This window comes from Balaenoptera physalus (genome assembly GCF_965194825.1).
Source record: "Balaenoptera physalus genome assembly, chromosome: 5".
Taxonomy (NCBI): Eukaryota; Metazoa; Chordata; class Mammalia; order Artiodactyla; family Balaenopteridae; genus Balaenoptera; species Balaenoptera physalus.
The window spans coordinates 107,320,010-107,342,628 of record NC_138884.1 but is presented as its reverse complement, the minus strand read 5'-3'; the positions used below and the strand labels follow the sequence as shown (position 1 = coordinate 107,342,628).

At 39.6% G+C, this 22,619-nt stretch overlaps 1 long non-coding RNA gene across 1 annotated transcript in view; it reads right to left on the bottom strand.

The window, feature by feature from the left end:
- LOC309661939 overlaps window positions 1–22,613 on the bottom strand; it is an 82,064-nt gene extending 59,451 nt beyond the window's left edge. The window contains exon 1 of the long non-coding RNA XR_014264385.1: window positions 7,492–22,613. This is a non-coding gene — a long non-coding RNA (uncharacterized lncRNA). The remainder of the gene's footprint in view (window positions 1–7,491) is intronic.
- Between the last annotated feature and the right edge of the window lie 6 nt (window positions 22,614–22,619).

Here is a 22,619-nt window from a genome sequence, read left to right as displayed (position 1 = left end):
ACTGTTTAAAGGGATCAACTCTCCAGGCTTCCCACTTCCGTCTCCTTCGTTACACCATGTTCAAGTAGATCAGACAGTGCCACTCTGGATGTGACTTGGCATGCAGTCACCGTACTGGCCAGACTCATAATTTGAAAAGTGTCAGTTTATCTTTACATCTCACCCTTTATTTTAGCTTGGCAGAAACTCATAAACAACTGGAAAAGTTTACGTAAAAATATGTCCCCATTTCAATTAATCTTTAGGTAACCTTGTTTGAATTCAGTCAAAATTTTTTGCCAGAGAGGTATAATAAAATATACTTATTTGAGCCAAAAAGCCCCCAAACAAATGGATTTGGAGAGAATTAATAATATATTCTATATTATCAATAATAGAATATATTTTATATTAATAATAACATAGAATATTATTAATATAATATATGCTATATTGGTGAGGCTATATAATATAGCAATACATTATTAATATAATTATTAATAATATATACGTAAAATATTTTGCCTACATTTTGTCCTTTTAGTCTTAGAGTGACAATATATTGAATTTTCTCTCTGAATCGAAGACCAAATATAGTCAGCTAAGAATGTATTCTAAATAAACATGTGGCAAAGAAAACCTAATGGATATAATTCTTGGATGACAAATTATAGATTGGACTGATAGAGAATATCAGGGCATTTAGAGTTAGGGCATTTTGGTCCCAAACTCTCAAGTCCAGGCTTTGCCCTTCTTGATGTCTGAGGTGTCTTTATCAAAGACTCAATGCTGGGAAAACTTTATGTTCTTTTTGTCATGTAAGCAGGAATGTCATGTCATGTAATGAGGTCATCAGGAAGTACCTAAAAGTCCCCTTTTCTAGCTTCAAAATGCAAATGATTCAGAAAACACTCGGGCTATTTCAGTACTAGAGAATTAATGACAACTCAGCATATCCCAAATTTTGAAATTTAGAACTTGCTCTTCAACTTCCGTTGGATTGACACGTTTTATTTTTGTAGGTCTTGGGTTTTTCAGAGAATAGAGAGAAGATTTTGGGGTTACCTGTAATATAAAAATTATAGCAAATGTTTATTGAAATACTTGATAAAATGAATATTTATTTATGTAAGGTTGATACATAATTTTTATAACTTTGTATCTAATTACAAAACAAAATTTGGGAAATATGCTAAAAAGAGGAAGAAGAAAATAAAAATCACTTTTAATTCCATCACTCAGAGATATCACCATTTGCATATTTTTAGTGTAATGCCAAGCTTAATCCCTGGTAAAAAGTAGGTCCTCAAAAAGTATTAGTTCATTGCCTATGTCCTCAAGTCTTTATTATTATGAATGCATGTATTTACATATATTTAAAATTGCAATCATAGCATGTGAACTGTTTTGTAATCTGTTAACATATACCTCAAAATTACAAACCAAAATAAGTTTTCTGTTTCAAAACAGTGCCCTTGGAAATAATTTCATGACTTAAAACAAGTTGGTGGATGATCTTTGAACCAGCCTAAGGCATAAGTGTGTTGTAGGTCAGGTTATCCTTGGGAAATAGACTCAGAAGGAGAAGGAGATTTGAGAGTAGAAAGTTTATTGGAGTGCTATTGGGATCAACCCTCCAGGAAGGGAAGCAAAAAAGGCAGGCTTGGGCAAAAGGAGAAACGAAGCTGCAATGCAGCCCCAGCAAAGGCCTCAGCTTATCCCAAAGGGAGCCGGGATGGTCCTTCAGGTGGTCTGTCCTGGAGGCAAGGGCCGGAACACTGAACGGCCATCAGAGGTAGGTTGTGGTGACTTTGGGTCTCCTCATCAGGAGCAATTCTGGAGGGGGCTCAGTTGAGAACCAATAGTTGCCAGCAGGGTGCTACAGCTGGGGAGGTGAGTAATGAGTGTCTGGGGCCTGCAGGGCATCTGAGCGCTCGCTGGACTGTGCCACATGTGCCAAGGATGTTGTGCGTCCATCTTAGCTATTATTTCTTTGGATGTTCTATTTATTAATACCTTTTGCATTCTGTCAATATATGCTAGCAAGTGGGGTGTGAATATGTTAGTACTTTTTTTTCCCCTTCAAATTGTTGTCTTCTATTTGTGGCTATAGCCCAAATGCTACTGGCTCATTCTTTTGAGTACCCTTTGTGAACATGATTTTTGTAAGTCTTTTCACTCCCTGTTTGCTGAAGAAAAGTCATCACGTTGGGCTCAAACAAACAGAAAAATGAGACATGACTTTAAAGGAATATAAATGGCTGACTCTAATGGCCAAAAATCTGGATCCCCATGAAATTCTGAGAGACAGTTTCTAGCAATAATTCTAGAATTATAAAGCGCCATTGGCAAAAGTGTGCATTGTCCCAGGATCCTGAAGTCAGTCTATCTGCTTTAAATGGATGGTCATAATTTAAGCGGATAAAGGTGAGAACCTGTGTGCATTTTACTGACTGTGGCTGACATGACAACACTTTGGGGCCCACCCATCCAAAGGCTGCTTGGTTCTAAAAATAACCCAGGGGCTTCCCTGGTGGCGCAGTGGTTGAGAATCTGCCTGCCAATGCAGGGGACACGGGTTCGAGCCCTGGTCTGGGAGGATACCACATGCCGCGGAGCAACTGGGCCCGTGAGCCACAATTACTGAGCTTGCACGTGCTCCGCAATAAGAGAGGCCACGATAATGAGAGGCCCGCGCACCGCGATGAAGAGTGGCCCCCGCTCGCCACAACTAGAGAAAGCCCTCGCACAGAAACGAAGACCCAACACAGCCATAAATAAATAAATAAATAAATAAATAAATAAATAAATAAATAAAAATTAAACTTAAAAAAAAAACAAAAAAAACCCCCCAGTATTTGTTTTCCACTGTTCTCTTCAGATATGAATGTTGTCTTGGTGAATAGTAAATAGAAGTATGTTCAGGGAAAACTATTAAGTTTAAAGGGAACTCAGTTGAGTGAGAAGTGACAGAGAAGGCTTTATGTTCTGGCAAGACTACAGCAATGATCACACGGGACGAGAAGGCAAAGACCTGCTCTAGGTTGAGAGGCCTCTCCTGTGGCTCCATCCAAGCTGAGTTATAAGATCAAAGCCCTCATCTTCCACCAGTAAGATGCACACACCCACCTGTCAGGCAATCCCAGATTTATAGCAAGACATGATTTCCAGAAACCTGGAGAAAATTCTAGTTACCCCTTGGGGTGTACTCTGGAAACTACTCAGGCTTCCTTTGTACACATTTACACTTTTATTCCATAATTTTATTTTCAGTCTAGGGCATTAACGATCATTTATGAAACTTACTAATCGGTCATGTTAGCAAGAGTTTCCATTTCCCATTTCAGATTGTCCCAGTGCTAAATATTGTGAATTGTCACTTAGCAACAGAAATATAACCACCCTTTGATAACACCTCTGGGAATACTCAATATTTCCTTGGGATTTCCCTGGATATTTAGGACTATGAAAGATCCCAAAGGCTGTGTCATACCTCGGCAACTGATTCTAAGTGAACGTTTGGATGGTCCTCATAGCACAAAGTGAAGTGTTCCTTTTGGTAGATTTCCAGTTAATTTGGTTAATTAGCTAGCCAACACAAAAATCTGATTTTTAAGCAAGTCATCTGACCTAGTGTTTACCAAGTATAAGGGTGATAATTTATTCCTCATCTGCCTTAATTCTTTGCCTATTTCTCAACCAGGGTATTATTTCTTGGGTCCTTAAAGACCCCAAACATGCTTATTAGAGAAAATCTGGAAACACTAAGGAGAGATAACAACCATAGTTTCACTATTCAAGGACTATAGCTTAGTATATTTCCTTCTGATCATTTTTCTTTTTAGAATAAAGAAAAAAAAGTAAACTTTTCTGTTCTTTAGAAAATAACTACTCACCTCTAACAATTTTGAAAAACCCAGAAATAGATAACAATGAATATAAAACTCATTTATAAACTTACCCCTATTGATCTTTAGTATTTTTCTATGAAAAATTTTTATTGGCTTTAAATAATTAAAACCACACTATAGGTATAATTTCCTGGCTTGATTTTTCCCTTCAGTTTTTATTTTTATCAGATTTCGTAGATGCACATAGAGTCAAAATGTTTTAAAAGACTTGTAAACAACCAGTCTCTTGACTTCACCAACCCCCCTTTCTCTACTCCAGAAGCAAACTTGTTCAACACTTTTGCTGTATCTTACAATGGATGGTGTCTTAGATTTGATAAATTGAGGTATATATTAAAAGACTTTATTAAAGAGTTAATTAATATTCTTGACCCAGATGTTTACTGTCATGTTATTTCTATTAAAAACTTGAAAGTATAACCACAGATCAAATAGGTAAATAGAGCATGATACCCTCCTACTAAAAGATTCAGTGATGTAGCCATAAAAATTATCTTTAGGAAGATTTTTCAATAATTTGGAAAATTCTTGTGTTGCCTTATTAAGAGCTATAAAGTGGGCTAGAGACATCTGTTGAAAGATGATGGATGGAACACAGGCATTCACTTTTGCTGACTACCAAAACCACACCAAATGAGAATAAGTGAGACATTTAGAGAAAGACATAAACCTTTCAGGATAAAGACTTTGGGAGAAGAGGTAATGGCAACTGCATTTTGGAAAGTGTGAAGCAGTTGGCTGAGTGGATGTGGCAAATCAAATAAGCTAAATCTAAGCTAGCACGGGGGGAGGCCAAAATAATCCAATTTTACACTGCTTATTATGGGTTGAATTGTATCTTCCCTCACCTCCAAATTCATATGTTGAAGTTCTAACCCCCGGTACCTCAGAATGTGACTGTATTTGGAGATAGGGCCTTTAAAAAGGTAATTAATTTAAGATGAGGTCATTAGGGTAGGCCTTAATCCATTATGGTTGTAATGGATTGATATGATGAATCCATTATGGCCCATCCAAAATGGGCCTTAATCCAATAGGGACCGGTATCTTTATAAGAAGAAGAGATTAGGACACAGATGTACACAGAAAGAAGACCATGTGAGGACACAGAGAGGAGACGGCTATCTACAAGCTAGGAAACAAACCTCAGGAGAAACCAACCCTACTGACACCTTGATCTTGGACTTCTAGCCTCAAGAACTGTGAGAAAATTAATTTCTGTTGTTTAAGCCACCTGGGCTGTGGCACTTTGTTATGACACTGCCAATCCCTCAAAAGGAATTGAAGAAAACTAATACCTCTGGAAGTAAAGCGAGAGTGGTGTGTAAGACCAGAGGATTCCTTAAATATCTGTAGAAGAAGTAGTTGAAACCCCTGTATTCAATCCTTGTATTAACCCCTCTCCACCCTGGGAAATGATTGGAGGTTTCTTTTTTCTTCTTTATCTTCTTCTTTTTTAAAAAATTGAAGTATATCTGACTTACAATATTATATTAGTTTCAATGTACAGTATAATGATTCAGTATTTTTGCAGATTATATTCCATTAAAAGTTATTACAAGATAATAGCTATAATTCCCTGTGCTGCACAATATATCCTGTTGCTTACCTATTTTATATATAGTAGTTTGTATCTCCTAATCCCATACCCCTAATTTGCTTCTCCTCCTTTCCTTCTCCCCTTTGGTAGCCACTTGTTTGTTTTCTATATCTGTGAGTCCATCTCTGTTTTGCACTTACTTTCATTTGTGGGTTTTTTTAGATTCCACATATGTGATGCCATACAGTATTTGTCTTTCTCTGTCTGATTTATTTCATTAAGCATAATATTCTCTAGATCCATCCACATTGCTACAAGTGGCAGAATTTCATTATTTTTATGGCTGAATAATATTCCATTGTGTGTATGTGTGTGTATATATATATATCTCACATCTTTATCCATTCATCTGTTGATGGGCACTTGGGTTGCTTCCTTATCTTGGCTATTGTAAGTAGTGCTACTAGGAATATTGGGGTGCATTTATCTTTTCAAATTAGCCTCTTTGTTTCTTCTGGATGTATTCCCAGGAGTGGAATTCCTGGATCATATGGTAGTTCTATTATTAGTTTTTTGAGGAATGGAGATTTACTTTCTGAAGAGGATAAAATAGAGAGGATTTCTAGACTTGTGGCAATGGTCAGATAAAAAAAGAGGTGGTACAGTACAAAAAACAAAATGAAGGATTAAGTAACATTTACTTTCTAAATGCTGAGACATTGCTCCTACTCTTCTTTTCCCACTCAATCGCCATAAAATTGAAGGGTGGCTTTGCCATTCAAGAGGTTTGAAGTATCTCTAATAAATTTGACCAGCCAAAGATATCATGGGTTTGCTCAATGAAACAGCAGAGCCAGACCACCCTATAGTGAAGCCCACTTTCCATAAGCACCCCTGCTCCTGTCCCTTGTGCTCAGAACTTCCAGTGGGTGTTTCAAACCTAATTCATTATCTTCCCTGGGCACACATGGCATCCCTCATCCTGAATTCCCAGTTCAGCTCTTAAAGGAAATCCTCTTCACAGATCCTCTGATCTCCAACTCCTAGTCCTTGTATACCCTGTATAAACCAGTTTATTAGCAGAAAACAGATGGCACACTCAAAGGGCAACTAATAGAGTTTAAAAGGGTCATTTCCAAAGGTGTGGGCAGGGTTCATGGAACAATAGGGATGGTGAAGCACCTAGCTGTTATCAACCCTAAGGTATGAGTGTAACTGGAACCTGGGAAGAGCTGTGGTCATTAGAGAGAAGCCACATGCCAAGAACACTGGTCATAGGTGAGGAAAGCAGCCACTGCCAAAATATCAGCCTGAAAGAAAGGAGCAGAAATGATAGACCAGTTGATTCTGGATGGTATGTGGCTAAGAGTGGAGCCCCTGCCTGACCTCACCATACTGTCACCATGACTATGTTTCAGGGAACTTGCTTAAGCACCCTCTCTCTCCCTTCCTATTGCACTCCATATCTTGTCAGTAACTCCTATTGGCTGAACCCAACCAAAAGCCAGAGGGCATGGGAATCCGGGCCATGTGTGTTACAGAGCCCAACACTCAATGTCTGTGAGGGGTTTACAACATTTAGTCTCCTGCTCTTTTGCAAATTCTCAGGACTGAGGCATCAGACTCACAACTCCTGTTGGTATCTAGGTCTACTTTATCTGGATATTTCAGTTGAAAAGTCCAGTTTACCCTCTTGTGACAATTGTCATGTTAGTCACATCATCAAGGTCTAATCAGAAAACAGAAAATGTTCTAGTTGCTTACAACAGAAGGAATTTAATGGAGGGATTTATTACACCAGTAATGAAGGAGGCCAAGTAGGCAAGTTGGGACTAGAGAGGAGTAACAGCTGGAAGCCATCACTACCCTGAGGCTGGAAAGTCAAAGGGAGGAGAATGTGTCACCATAACCTAGGGGCCATGTCACTTGGCTGGAGATGGGACCATGATGGACCTCTTGGGCAGAAGTGCGGGGGTCACAGAGATGACAAACCTGCTGAAGGAAAGACTGACCTAAGTAGAGAGGGTGGGATGGTAGCACCCACTTCTCCCTTTTCCTTACCTTCCAGTCTCCACCAACTCCTCCACTAACTGAATTCAGCAAGAAGCCAGAAGACTTGGGAGTCCTCAAGGGTCAGCTGCCCTGGATATAGAGTAGAACAGGGCAGAGTGAAGAATAAATCTGAGGGTGATAAGGCCCAGTGTAATCTATCGAGAGCAGGAAGGGGAACTTTTATGGAGCCAATCTTCTCTCCATCAATCATCCAAGAATCCCAATGGTCTTGTCTGGGTTACAGTAACTCATCAAGGGGGTCCTACTCTTTACTGTTATACTTGGACAACAGGGCCCATACTTGGGGCCCCATGGTGGGAACACTTTTGTTTAAATTCAAATGATTAACAAGTCCCCAGAAGCATGATCTTGGTGCCAGCATGGTGGGGTCGGGTGGGGTTCCAGTCTTAGGCACAGACCTGACAGAATCAAACTTTCTATCATGGAACCTCAGCTTGGAGCCAGACTTCCCACTTTCTCATACTGAGTTCTCCACTGGAAGTTTAAGCTCAGCCAAGATCATTCCAATCACCAAATGCATTCTACTGATGTTGAGTCTCAAAAGGGAAGGTTTTCAAGTCTATATCCCTGTTCTCCCAGGAAGCTCCTTGGCCCCTAAGAAAATTTCCACCTCTAACCCAGTAATCAATTCTGTGTATCAAATGAGAATTGGGAGAGTCAATTTTGTCAAGCCAGAGATGTTCTGTTAAAACTCCGCTAGGACAATGGATACCTATTAAGTCAGCTGAAGCCCTTGTTAAAATGCAATTGCTGGGCCCCACTCCCAGAATTTCTGTTTCAGGAGGTCTGGATGAGGCCTAGGAACTTGCATTGCTAACAAGTTCCCAGGCGATGCTGATGCAGCTTATCTGGACCATGCTTTGAGAAGCACTCTTTTAAAATGTGTGTGGTTAATAATTAGAAACCACATGGAGAAGGTGAATTCTTCTCTGTAAGACACAGCATCACAAGCATGTTCACCTGAAAAACTGCAAACTCAGAATACAGAACTCTGCAAATAATTCCCCTTCAAACTTTAAAGCCTAGGCTTAAGGACTGATGCACTAGGCTGACCTGAGCAGAAAATTCATCACTGGGTAGAAAAAGCCAAGGGGCTTTAATGATTGAAAACAGTTCTTTGTATGTTGGGAGAGAAAATTGTGTTGCTTTCTGCCATCATCTGTATTCAGTTATTTGTGTCACTAATAAGGCTAAGATGGGCTATTTGAAGCCATTTGCTGCGTCATGGATAGGGAACTGTATATAACTGGCTTACAGAAGGAGAAATCCATCCAGAACCCAATCTTAAAACCTCATAGTTATACCAGACTTCTTTCTCATACTCAATTGATCACCAAGTTCTAATTCAATATCTATATCTACATTTTTCTCTTCTCTCCTGACTTTCCATCCACCTCTGCTTTTCTTATCCTTACATATTACCTCTGGCCTGAACTATAGCAATAGCCTCTTCCAGCAGTTAGTAATGTGTCCAGTTGCAAGTAACAGAATAGCCATCCTGTAATGGCTTAAACAAATATGGGTTTATTTTTCTCATGTAACTCAAGTCTAGAAATAGGTGTTGGTTAGAATTGGTTCTGGGGTCCACAATGTCAGTGACCTTGCACTATGATTCTCTTGGTCTTTCTCTCGTGCTTACTATTTGTTGCAAGATGACTGCTCTAGCCCAAGATAGCACATTTGAATTGGAGGAGGAGAAAACAAGGAAGGCTGGCCTCACCATGCTTTTGCCTTTTGTCAAACAAACAAAACAAAAAAACCCCAAAACGTCTTCTCAGAATCACCTAGCAGAATGCTCCTTCTGTTTCATTGGCTAGTAACGGTGTCATATGAGTAGTTGCAATGGAGCTTGAAAAAGTAAGTATTTTTTTCCTATCCTTTAGAGTAAAAGTGACATGGAAGAAAGGGATTGGGAATATCTATTGATTTGGCCAAAAAACTGTCCTTTGTTCTGTTTCCTCATTTATCTTCCTCCCTCTAATTTCTCTTTCTAAATCAAAGAAAATGATGTACATGGTATTTGTTTCTTAGAGCCACTGTAAATATTTACCATTAAGTGGGTGGCTTAAAACAACAGAAATCTGTTTTCTTTCTTTTTTTTTTCAGTGTACAATTCATTTTAATGAGTTCCTCAATGCATTTCAGGGTTGGTGTTCCATTTAGAATGCTTTTGGCTGCAAGAAGAAAATGAAATTATTTTCTTTTTTATTTTTTTTCTCTTTGGGTACAACTTTTATTAACAGAGCTGGGAGGTTTCTTTTTACTAATTATTTTCTTCTCATTTTAAAATTTTATTTTGTTTTTTTTTTGATACAGCAGGTTCTTACTAGCTATCTATTTTATACATATTAGTGTATACATGTCAATCCCAATCTCCCAATTCATCCCACAACCACCAGCCCCGCCCCCCACATCCCCCCTTTGGTGTCCATACTTCTGTTCTCTACATCTGTGTCTCTATTTCTGCCTTGCAAACCGGTTCATCTGTACCATTTTTCTAGATTCCACATATATGCATTAATATATGATATTTGTTTTTCTCTTTCTGAATTACTTCACTCTGTATGACAGTCTCTCGGTCCAGCCACATCGCTACAAATGACTCAATTTCGTTCCTTTTTATGGCTGAGTAATATTCCATTGTATATATGTACCACATCTTCTTTTTTGCATTTGTCTGTCGATGGGCATTTAGGTTGCTTCCATGACCTGGCTGTTGTAAATAGTGCTGCAATGAACATTGGGGTGCATGTGTCTTTTTGAATTATGGTTTTCTCTGGGTATATGCCCAGTGATGGGATTGCTGGGTCATACAGTAATTCTATTTTTAGCTTTTTAAGGAACTTCCATACTGTTCTCCATAGTGGCTGTATCAATTTACATTCCCACTAACAGTGCAAGAGGGTTCCCTTTTCACCACACCCTCTCCAGTATTTGTTGTCTGTAGATTTTCTTATGATGCCCATTCTAACTGGCATGAGGTGATACCTCATTGTAGTTTTGACTTGCATTTCTCTAATAATTAGTAATGATGAGCAGCTTTTCATGTGCCTCTTGGCCATCTGTATCTCTTCTTTGGAGAAATGTATATTTAGGTCTTCTGCCCAGTTTCTGATTGGGTTGTTTGTTTTTTTAATATTGAGCTGCATGAGCTATATATATTTTTTGGAGATTAAATCTTTGTCTATTGATTTGTTTGCAAATATTTTCTCCCATTCTGAGGGTTGTCTTTTTGTCTTGTTTATAATTTCCTTTGCTGTGCAAAAACTTTTATGTTTCATTAGGTCCCATTTGTTTATTTTTGTTTTTATTTCAATTACTCTAGGAGGTGGGTCAAAAAATATCTTGCTGTGATTTATGTCAAAGAGTGTTTTGCCTATGTTTTCTTCTAAGAGTTTTATAGTGTCCGGTCTTACATTTAGGTCTTTAATCCATTTTGAGTTTATTTTTGTCTATGGTATTAGGGAGTGTTCTAATTTCATTCTTTTACATGTATCTGTCCAGTTTTCCCAACATCACTTATTGAAGAGACTGTCTTTTCTCCATTGTATATCCTTGCCTCCTTTGTCATAGATTAGTTGACCATAGGTGTGTGGGTTTATTTCTGGGCTTTCTATCCTGTTCCATTGATCTATATTTCTGTTTTTGTGCCAGTACCATATTGTCTTGATTACTGTAGCTTTGTAGTATAGTCTGAAGTCAGGGAGTCTGATTCCTCCAGCTCCGTTTTTTTCCCTCAAGATTTCTTTGACTATTCAGGGTCTTTTGTGTCTCCATACAAAAGTTCAGAATTTTTGTTCTAGTTCTGTAAAAAATGCCATTGGTAATTTGATAGGGATTGCATTGAATCTGTAGATTGCTTTGAGTAGTATAGTTATTTTCACAATATTGATTCTTCCAATCCGAGAACATGGTATATCTCTCCATCTGTTTGTGTCATCTTTGATTTCTTTCATCAGTATCTTATAGTTTTCTGAGTACAGGTCTTTTACCTCCTTAGGTAGGTTTATTTCTAGGTATTTTATTCTTTTTGTTGAAATGGTGAATGGAATTGTTTCCTTAATTTCTCTTTCTGATCTTTCATTGTTAGTGTATAGGAATGCAAGAGATTTTGTGCATTAATTTTGTATTCTGCAACTTTACCAAATTCATTGATTAGCTCTAGTAGTTTTCTGGTGGCATCTTTAGGATTCTCTATGTATACTATCATGTGATTTGCAAACAGTGACAGTTTTACTTCTTCTATTCCTATTTGGATTCCTTTTATTTCTTTTTCTTCTCTGATTGCTGTGGCTAAAACTTCCAGCACTATGTTGAATAATAGTGGCGGAGTGGACATCCTTGTCTTGTTCTTGATCTTAGAGGAAATGCTTTCAGTTTTTCACCATTGAGAATGATGTTTGCTGTGGGTTTGTCATATATGGCCTTTATTATATTGAGGTAGGTTTCCTCTATGCCCACTTTCTGGAGAGTTTTTATCATAAATGGGTGTTGAATTTTGTCAAAAGCTTTTTCTGCATCTATTGAGATGATCACATGGTTTTTAATTCTTCAATTTGTTAATATGGTGTATCACACTGATTTGCATATATTGAAGAATTCTTGTGTCCCTGGGATAAATCCCACTTGATCATGGTGTATGATTCTTTTAATGTGTTGTTGCATTCTGTTTGTTAGTATTTTGTTGAGGATTTTTACATCTATATTCATCAGTGATATTGGTCTGTAATTTTCTTTTTTTGTAGTGTCTCTGTTCGGTTTTGGTATCAGGGTGATAGTGGCCTTGTAGAATGAGTTTGGGAGTGTTCCTTCCTCTGCAATTTTCTGGAAGAGTTTGAGAAGGATGGGTGTTAGCTCTTCTCTAAATGTTTGAGAGAATTTACCTCTGAAGCCATCTGGTCCTGGACTTTTGTTTGTTGGAAGATTTTTAATCACAGTTTCAATTTCATTACTTGTGATTGGTCTGTTCATATTTTCTATTTCTTCCTGGTTCACTCTTGGAAGGTTATACCTTTCTAAGAATTTGTCCATTTCTTCCAGGTTTTCCATTTTATTGGCATAGAGTTGCTTGTAGTTGTCTCTTATGATGCTTTGTATTTCTGCAGTGTCTGTTGTAACTTCTCCTCTTTCATTTCTAATTTTATTGATTTGAGTCCTCTCCCTCTTTTTCTTGATGAGTCTGGCTAAAGTTTTATCAATTTTGTTTATCTTCTCAAAGAACCAGCTTTTAGTTTCATTGATCTTTGTTATTGTTTTCTTTGTTTCTATTTCATTTATTTCTGCTCTGATCTTTATGATTTCTTTCCTTCTACTAACTTTGGGTTTTGTTTGTTCTTATTTCTGTAGTTATTTTAGGTGTAAGGTTAGATTGTTTGAGATTTTTCGTGTTTCTTGAGGTAGGATTATATCGCTCTAAAATTCCCTCTTAGAACTGCTTTTGCTGCATCCCATAGGTTTTGGATCACTGTGTTTTTTTGCATTTGTTTCTAGGTTTTTTTGATTTCCTCTTTGATTTCTTCAGTGATGTCTTGGTTATTTAGCAATGTATTGTTTAGCCTCCATGTGTTTATGTTTTTTACGGTTTTTTCCCTGTAATTGATTTCTTTTATTTTTAAATTTTATTTATTTATTTATTTTGACTGCATTGGGTCTTCATTGCTGTGCACGGCTTTCTCTATTTGCGGTGAGCAGGGGCTACTCTTCATTGCGGTGCTCAGGCTTCTCTTTGTGGTGGCTGCTCTTGCTGTGGAGCATGGGCTCTATATCCACAGGCTTCAGTAGTTGTGGTGCATGGGTTCAGTAGTTGTGGCTTGTGGGCTCTAGAGCGCAGGCTCAGTAGTTATGGCACACAGGCTTAGTTGCTCCGCTGCATGTGGTATCTTCCTGGACCAGGGATTTAACCCGTGTCCCCTGCATTGGCAGACGGATTCTTAACCACTGCGCCACCAGGGAAGCCCCTTGATTTCTAATCTAATAGCATTGTGGTTGGAAAAGATGCTTGATATGATTTCAATTTTCTTAAATTTACCGAGGATTGATTTGTGACCCAAGATGTGATATATCCCGGAGAATGTTCCATGTGCACTTGAGAAGAAAGTGTAATCTGCTGTTTTCAGATGGAATGGCCTATAAATATCAATTAAATCTATCTGGTGTGTTGTGCCATTTAAAGGTTGTGATTCCTTATTAATTTTCTGTCTGGATGATCTGTCCATTTGTGTAAGTGAGGTGTTAAAGTCCCCCAGTATTATTGTGTTACTGTCAATTTCCTCTTTTATAGCTGTTAGCATTTGCCTTAGTATTGAGGTGCTCCTATGTTGGGTGCATATATATTTAAAATTGTTATATCTTCTTCTTGGATTGATCCCTTGATCATTATATAGTGTCCTTCCTTGTCTCTTGTAACATTCTTTATTTTAAAGTCTATTTTTTCTAATATGAGAATTGCTACTCCAGCTTTCTTTTGTGTTCCATTCGCATGGAATATCTTTTTCCATCCCCTCACTTTCAGTCTGTATGTGTCCCTAGGTCTGAAGTGGGTCTCTTGTACACAGCATATATATGGGTCTTGGTTTTGTATCCATTCAGCTAGCCTGTGTCTTTTGGTTGCAGCATTTAATCCATTCACGCTTAAGGTAATTATCGATATGTATGTTCCTATGACCATTTTCTTAATTGTTTTGGGTTTGTTTTTGTAGGTCCTTTTCTTCTCTTGTGATTCCCATGTAGAGAAGTTCCTTTAGCATTTGTTGTAGAGCTGGTTTGGTGGTGCTGAATTCTCGTAGCTTTTGCTTGTCTGTAAAGCTTTTGATTTCTCTGTCGAATCTGAATGAGATCCTTGCCAGGTAGAGTAATCTTGGTTGTAGGTTATTCCCTTTCATCACTTTAAATATATCATGCCACTCCCTTCTGGCTTGTAGTTTCTGCTGAGATATCAGCTGTTAACCTTATGGGAGTTCCCTTGTATGTTATTTGTTGCTTTTCCCTTGCTACTTTTAATAATTTTTCTTTGTCTTTAATTTTTGTCAATTTGATTACTATGTGTCTCGGCATGTTTCTCCTTTGGTTTATCCTGCCTGGGACTCTCTGTGCTTCCTGGACTTGGGTGGCTATTCCCTTTCCCATGTTAGGGAAGTTTTTGACTATAATCTCTTCAAATATTTTCTCTGGTCCTTTCTCTCTCTCTTCTCCTTCTGGGACCCCTATAATGAGAATGTTGGTACATTTAATGTTGCCCCAGAAGTCTCTTAGGCTGTCTTCATTTCTTTTCATTCTTTTTTCTTTATTCTATTCTGCATCAGTGTATTCCACCATTCTGTCTTCTAGGTCAATTATCCATTCTTCTGCCTTAGTTATTCTGCTATTGATTCCTTCTAGTGTATTTTTCACTTCAGTTATTGTATTGCTCATCTCTGTTTGTTCATTAATTCTTCTAGGTGTTTGTTCTTTAATTCTTCTAGGTGTTTGTTAAACATTTCTTGCATCTTCCCAGTCTTTGCCTCCATTCTTTTTCCAGGGTCCTGGATCATCTTCACTATCATTATTTGGAATTGTTTTTCTGGAAGGTTGCCTATATCCACTTCATTTAGCTGTTTTTCTGGGGTTTTATCTTGTTCCTTCATCTGGTGCAAAGTCCTCTGCCTTTTCATTTTGTGTATCTTTCTGTGAATGTGGTTTTCATTCCACAGGCTGCAGAATTGTAGTTCTTCTTGCTTCTACTGTCTGCCCTCTGGTGGATGAGGCTATCTAAGAGGCTTGTGCAAGTTTCCTAATATGAGGGACTGGTGGTGGGCAGAGCAGGGTGTTGCTCTGGTGGGTAGAGCTCAGTAAAACTTTAATCTGCTTGTTTGCTGTTGGATGGGGCTGAGTTCCCTCCCTGCTGGTTATTTGGCCTGAGGTGACCCAGCACTACCGCCTACAGGCTCTTTAGTGGGGCTAATGGCGGACTCTGGGAGGGCTCATGCCAAGGAGTACTTCCTAGAGCTTCTGCTGCCAGTGTCCTTGTCCCCATGGTGAGCCACAGCCTCCCCCATCTCTGCAGGATACCCTCCAACACTAGCTGGTAGGTCTTGTTCAGTCTTCTATAAGGTCACTGCTCCTTCCCCCTGGGTCCTGATACTCACACTACTTTGTGTGTGCCCTCCAACAGTGGAGTCTCTGTTTCACCCAGTCCTTCAAAGTTCTGCAGTCAAATCCCACTAGCCTTCAAAGTCTGATTCTCTGGGAATTCCTCCTCCCATTGCCGGACCCCCAGGTTGGGAAGCCTGATGTGGGGCTCAGAACCTTCACTCCAGTGGGTGGACTTCTGTGGTATAATTGTTCTCCAGTTTGTGAGTCACCCACCCAGTGGTTATGGGATTTGATTTTATTGTGATTGTGCCCCTCCTACTGTCTCACTGCAGCTTCTCCTTTGTCTTTGGATGTGGGGTATCTTTTTTGGTGAGTTCCAGTGTCTTCCTGTCGATGATTGTTCAGCAGTTAGTTGTGATTCTGGTGCTCTCGCAAGAGGGATTGAGTGTACGTCCTTCTACTCCACCATCTTGAACCCTCAGAGATCTGTTTTCTTACAGTTCTGGAGGCTGGAAGTCCAAAAGCAAGGTAACAGCAGGGCCATGTTCCCTCTGAGACTCTGGGTATCTGCCTGGCTACTCTCTGCCTCTTCCTAGCAGCTGGAGGGTGGCTGTTGATCCTTGGTGGTCCTTGGCTTCCCACTTCAGCACTCCACCCTCTGTCTCTGTCATCCAATGGTGTTTTCTTCTTCTTATGAGGCCATCAGTCATATGGAATTAGGGCTCATACTAATGACCTCATCTTAATCTGATTCCATCTGCAAAGACCATTTCCAAATAAGGTCACATTCATAGGTATCAGGGGTTAAGACTTCAACATTTTGGGGGATACACAACTTAACCCATAACATCATGTAATCATTACCATTTTTTCCTAACACTTAATTTCAGCCAAGGACTCTCCTATGTACTGCACAATCTCATATTTTCAAGTTGTACCAAAATTTTAAGAAAACCTCACTTAAAAATTTCAGCTTCCAGAACAGAAAATGACCCTACAAGTGATTCACCATCTTAAAAATGATTCAACCTCTATTAATAAACTCGCTGCTGATTTTTGTTAAATGGAATCTTCTGTTTCACTGAAATATGATTTGATTTACACAGGTTTTGTTTACATAAAACTTTTTAAATATCTGGTTCTATTGTGAAAAGTAAGGCTCAGTTATAATAAATCTAATGGTTATACTTCAACATAATGTCAGGAAGTACATTCCCTTTTGCTGACTTCTGAGAAATTAAATTGGAATATGTTTGATCAAGTAATTAGAGAGCAAAGTAAGTCAGCAGATAATTGAGACCTGAGTTGTGTGGTACCAATGGAACATGCTTGTCCTTTGAAGCCTATCATTCTATAATTAAAATCTTGAAATTCAAGTTCTTTATGCAGCTAGAATGGAGTGTGAGGAGGCAGAATAAGAATTTCATCGTCAGTTTGGGAGAGCTTGGGAGGTTTTATTTTGTAATGTCAGCTCTGCTATTCCCTATTTTTGTGACTTTGGGTAAGGTAATTAAGTCATCTGAGCCTTGGTTTTCTCAAAATTTAGTGGGTTTGAACAATAACCATTTTATTGTCACAATTCTGAGCAACGTCCAGCTGGAACAGCTCATGTCTGCCTCCATGTGATCTCAGCATGGCTTCCCTGGGACTGCAGAATTCAAGATGGCCTCACTCACATGTCTGGTGCCTTGGCTGGAATGGCTTGAATGGCCTGGGACCAGCTAGGATGACTGGGCTTCACTCTTCTTGTGGTGTGGGCGGAAATCACTCATATGTCTGGAACCTGTAGCCTAGACTTCTTTCTATGGTTGGTTGGATTTCTCTCTGAGTAAAAGAAGAATCTATGTGGCTACTTAGAGTCTAGACCCAGAAGCCCCAGAACATCACATTGGCTGCATTCTATTGGTCAAACCAAGTCACAAGGCCAGCTCTGATTTCAGGGCTGGGGATACTGACTCCTCTCCCAATGGAAGGAGGGGCATAATGATCCTCTTTGCAGATGATTTACCACAAAAAAAAAAACACAAGGAAAGTCAGCCTTTGCCACACTGCTCTACTAAATTGTTTTGTCACAGTGTTAGTAGAAGTTAAAACTTGTAGAGTTCTCAAGTCTATTTAGGAGGAGGACAGGTTCTTGAAGGGAGAGAAAGGGGATAGTGAAAGAAAAAGGAATGAAATGGAACTGAGAAACCATTCTGACACACTTGTACACATTTAACCTGGGGTTGCAAACACAGAATCACAGCTACCTTTCACCAATCCTGTATCCACTGCAGACAGCATTAATCAACCACAAAACTCTCTAATGAGGTCCTTTTGCGTCTTTACCATTCTTCTCAAGACAAGGCTCTAGGCAACTATTACCGATCTAAGAGTTTGAAAAAGAGAAGAAACCTATATACCACAGTGGCTCATTTCTGAGGGGTAGGAGGGATGTGAATATTTGGAATATACTCCCCAGGTTGATCGTGATATACTCTGCTCTCTCCTGGTTGAGGCCACTGCTTTAGCCCCTTTGCTTGGCATAACTGAATACCCTCAGTAAAGTGGTTTTCTAACAGTATTGTACTTGGTTCTCACAACTCAGGTGAAAGATGAGGAAACTGAAGCTCAAAGAAGTTGAACAATCTGCTCAAATGCCACAGGGGGATAGTGGTGACCCCAGTGACTCTCTTCCTACTACTCATTCAAACTCTCAGAATCATAGACCCTGGAAGCTGAAGTGATGCCATCAGGTCTAAGCCCTTTGTTTTACAGATTAGGACACAGAGGCCCAGAAAGTTAAAGGTCTTTCCAATGGCCATGTCCAATAGCAGAAGTTAACCTTAGGGCTAGAGCACAGGGTTCCCGATTCCTAGGGAATTGCCCTTTACCTCAATTTCAGCAGCGGTAAACATTGCAACTTGGCTGACTTCAAACTTTTGGCTCATCCATTTGGCTCATCCAACTTGGCTGACTTCAAACTTTTGGCTCATCCAGTTTCTGTGCTTTGAAATTAAGTAGGGAAGGAGGTGATATCTCACAGATTCTGACCCACAGCCCGAAGCAGCTCCTGTACCTTAATTTTGTTATAAAAGCTGTGGCATATTTAAATAAATCTTTAGGTTTAAAATTTGCCTGTCTGAACAGGATTCTAAAGATATGAAATGTGCTGCTCTGTCAGGTTTTGTTATTGCCTTTGATTTAATATTTTCATAGGAGGTATTTCATACAGTGTCCTGGGACATTTTATTGAGTGAAATGTTTTAAAAAATCTGATGAGTTATTTATGGATAAACCTAACCTCACTAGCTTCTTGAATTTATCTAATCGATGTACAACCTCTCAGTAGAGAGATTTCCAGAGCTGGAAATTGTGTCTTAAGGACAATGAGACAAGGGGTTGTCATTTTTTGAGTACTGCTGGGAACCAGAGGCTCACATATATTCACTCATTCAACCTCTACAGAATCTATGTGAGATAAGCATTATAAACCCCAGGTATGGATAGGGAAGCTGAGATCCAGAGAGGTTTTCCATCTACCAGCATCTGTACCCACAAGCTCTACCATCTCAAATACCCTCACAGGTGATATTGGAAGCCAATCACTTTGTGACCTGCTTGTACTCCTCTTACCTATTGAAGCACATTTTCCTAGACATTCCCCTCTGTTCTCTATAACCTCATTTTTTTTGCTTTTTGTTACATTATTCTCATCAGGACACAAGCATACAGTTAATTTTCCCATTTAACAAAAAAACAGACGTACAAACAGAAAAATACTTTTCCTCTGCCTACATTGGTGATTTCACTTCTCAACTCCCCTTTGCAGCAAAATTCCGTGGAAGAATTGATTATACTTACTGATTCCTATTCTTTCTTCTCATTCTCTTTTGAACTTACCCCATCTGCTTTTTTGGTGCATCACTCGAGTTCTTACTACATTCAAAATGACCTCCATGTTGCTAAATCCACTGGTCCTTCATCAGTGTTCACCTTCTTTGGCATTTAACATAGCTGATCACAGCATCCTCAGTAATACACCTTCTTCACTTGTCTTCCAGAACACCATGCTCTCTTGGTTTATGTCCTGTCTTATTGCCCACTCCTTGTCTCTTTAGCTGCTTCCTATTTTTCACCCAGATCTCTTCATGTCAGAAGCCCGGGTCTCAGTCCTTGAATTCCATCCACTGCCTTGCTTGCCTCTAATCTCATGGCTATGCCATGCACACACTGATGATTATCACAATTATATCTCCTTTCCAGACCTCTTTGCTCAACTCCAGACTCAAATATTCAACTATCTCTTGAAATTTCCACTTGGTTATTTAAGAGCTATCTCAAACTTAACACATTCCCAATGGACTAATCTCCATCCATGCTCTCCACCCCAGCTCACAAAACCCCTGCTTAATTCTCAGGCTTCACCCATCTCGGTTGTTTGTACTTTCTCCTTTCAGCTGGGCAGCCCCAAACCCTTGCAGTTGTCCTTAGTCTTCTCTTTATATTCCACACCCACACCAGGGAGTCCAGTCATTGTACTTTCAAAATATAGCTAGGATTTGCACATAAATTGGCATTTTTTGTCTTGTCCCCGTGATCCAAGGTACTCTCACTCCTTATCTGGATTCTGGCAACAGTCTCCTACCCAGTCCCTACTTTTGCTACTTGTAGTATATTTTCCACAAAGCAGCCAAAGTTGTCCTCTTAAAACACGAATCAGAGCAGGACGCTCTTCTGCTCAAAATTCAACAGTAACTCCTCATGTCTCTCAAGTAAAAGTTGACATCCTTAATGTGGATCTCAAGGCCCAGATGATCTCTCAGACCTTGTCTCCTACTTCTCCTACACCTTGGTCCCTCCTCCAGCCTCACTGGCCTCCTTTATTCATTAGCATACCAGGCTCACCCCTACTTTTGTTCAGGGACCTTGGCATCAGCTCTTCCCTCTGCCTGAAATTCTCTTCCCAGTTAAGTCCCTCTCCTTCTTCAAGTTTTTCATCAAATGACACCTTCCCAATGAGAACAATCAGAACAACATAATTTGCTTATTTTTAATGACTCATTTATTGTCAGCCCCTCTCCACACTGTAATGCAAGCTCTTCAAGGGTGGTGACTTTTGTCTGTTTACTAATGTACACCAACTTCTAGAATAGGGCAGGGCACATGGTAGGTACTCAGTAAACCTTGGTTGCGGGGGTAAATGAAGTCAACTATTATTGTATGCCCAGTAGTAAATACTAGTGTCCAGATCTGAATCCTAGTCTACTCACCTCCAGTGTACTTGTACTTTTCACTTCACCATAGTACTCATAGTTCAGCTTGCTATGGCCCAGGCAGTACTGAAGTGCTTTCTATATACTATCTCACTCGATCCTAAAAGTAATTCTATGAAGTAGGTACAAATGCTCTCCTCCTTTCACATAAGGCATAGTAGAAAGTTCATAATTTGCACAAGGTACATAGCTAGTAAGTGGTAGAATCATGATATGTACTCAGGCAATGCAACTCATGAATATTTGCCTCTAGTATTATAAGATACTGTTCCCACCAATAATGACAAGGACAAAGAGTTGGGAGATCATCAAAATGCAAATTAGTGGTGCACAGTGCTTCTGAGTTGCCTCCGAACCGTTTCTTATTTAGAGAAGGACCACAGTCAAAATGACAGTATAGCCCCTTTTCTTTTCTCTCCCTTTCTTGCTACCAGGTCTGATTTGACCATGTGTGGGAAGTAACAATGATGATATGCACAGTTGTCTATAAAGTGCATAAGTAACCCATGCTCAGAGGTTCAGAAAACAACTGATGGATTTAAGCCAACTGCTTGGTTGGGACAGCTGCTGTTTGAGATCCCTCTATAATTTCTGCCTTTTTATCATTTGTCCTCGTGCTAGGAGAGCAAAGAGAAGTTCGGGGAAAAGAAAATAGAAAAGAAATGAAAAGCAAGATGTCCCTCAGGAAGGCACTGCATCCAGAAGCTGTTTCTTCTCACCCCAGTGAACCTAGACCAGATTCATCCTCCCTCACCCAACGCCACCAGAGAGACTACAGAATTAGGTGGCATGTGAAGGTCATCAGAGAAGGAAGAGGTTATTGTAATGAGGACAGAGGAAGAGACCTCTTACCCGGCAGCGTAATGCAACACTTGGACAGCACAACTACAGAGCAGGAAAGGTATGTGGTAAACTGAATAATGGACCCCAAAGGTATCCAGATCCTAATCCCGGGAATTTATGAATGATACCATATATGGCAAAAGAAACTTTGCACATGTGATTAATTAAGGATTTTGAGATGGGGAGATTATTCTGAATTATCCAGGAGAACCCTAAATGTAATCATGAATATCCTTATATGAGAGAGGCAAAGGGAGATTTGACACAGAAGAGGAGGGCAGTGTGACAACTAGAGCAAGATGCTACACTTTGAAAATGAAGGAAAGAGTCACAGGCAGTCCCCTATTGCTAGGCATTTGGGTGGTTTTCAATCTTTGCCTTTTCAAACACTTCCATGGTGAATTACCTTGCACACATGGCATTTCTTACTTACAGTGGTGTACATAGGATGGATTCCTAGGAGCACAATCACTGGATCAAAGGTAAAGGCATCTGTGCTCCTGCCAATTACCAACCAATTCTCTTCCACAAGGATCATCCCATTTTGCCTTATTAGCAGTAATAAATAAGAGACCCTTTCTTTCAAAACAGATTTATGTTTTTAAAAAAGGTGAAATGGACTTTCCTGGTGGCACAGTGGTTAAGAATCCACCTGCCAATGCAGGGGACACAGGTTCGAGCCCTGGTCCAGGAAGATCTCACATGCTGTGGAGCAACTAAGCCTGTGCGCCACAACTACTGAGCTTACGCTCTAGAGCCTGCGAGCCACAACTACTGAGTCCGCACCACAACTACTGAAGCCTGTGCACCTAGAGCCTGTGCTCCTCAACAAGAGAAACCACCACGATGAGAAGTCCAAGCACCACAATGAAGAGTAGCCCGTGCTCACCGCAACTACAGAAAGCCCACGTGTAGCAACGAAGACCCAACACAGCCAAAAATAAATAA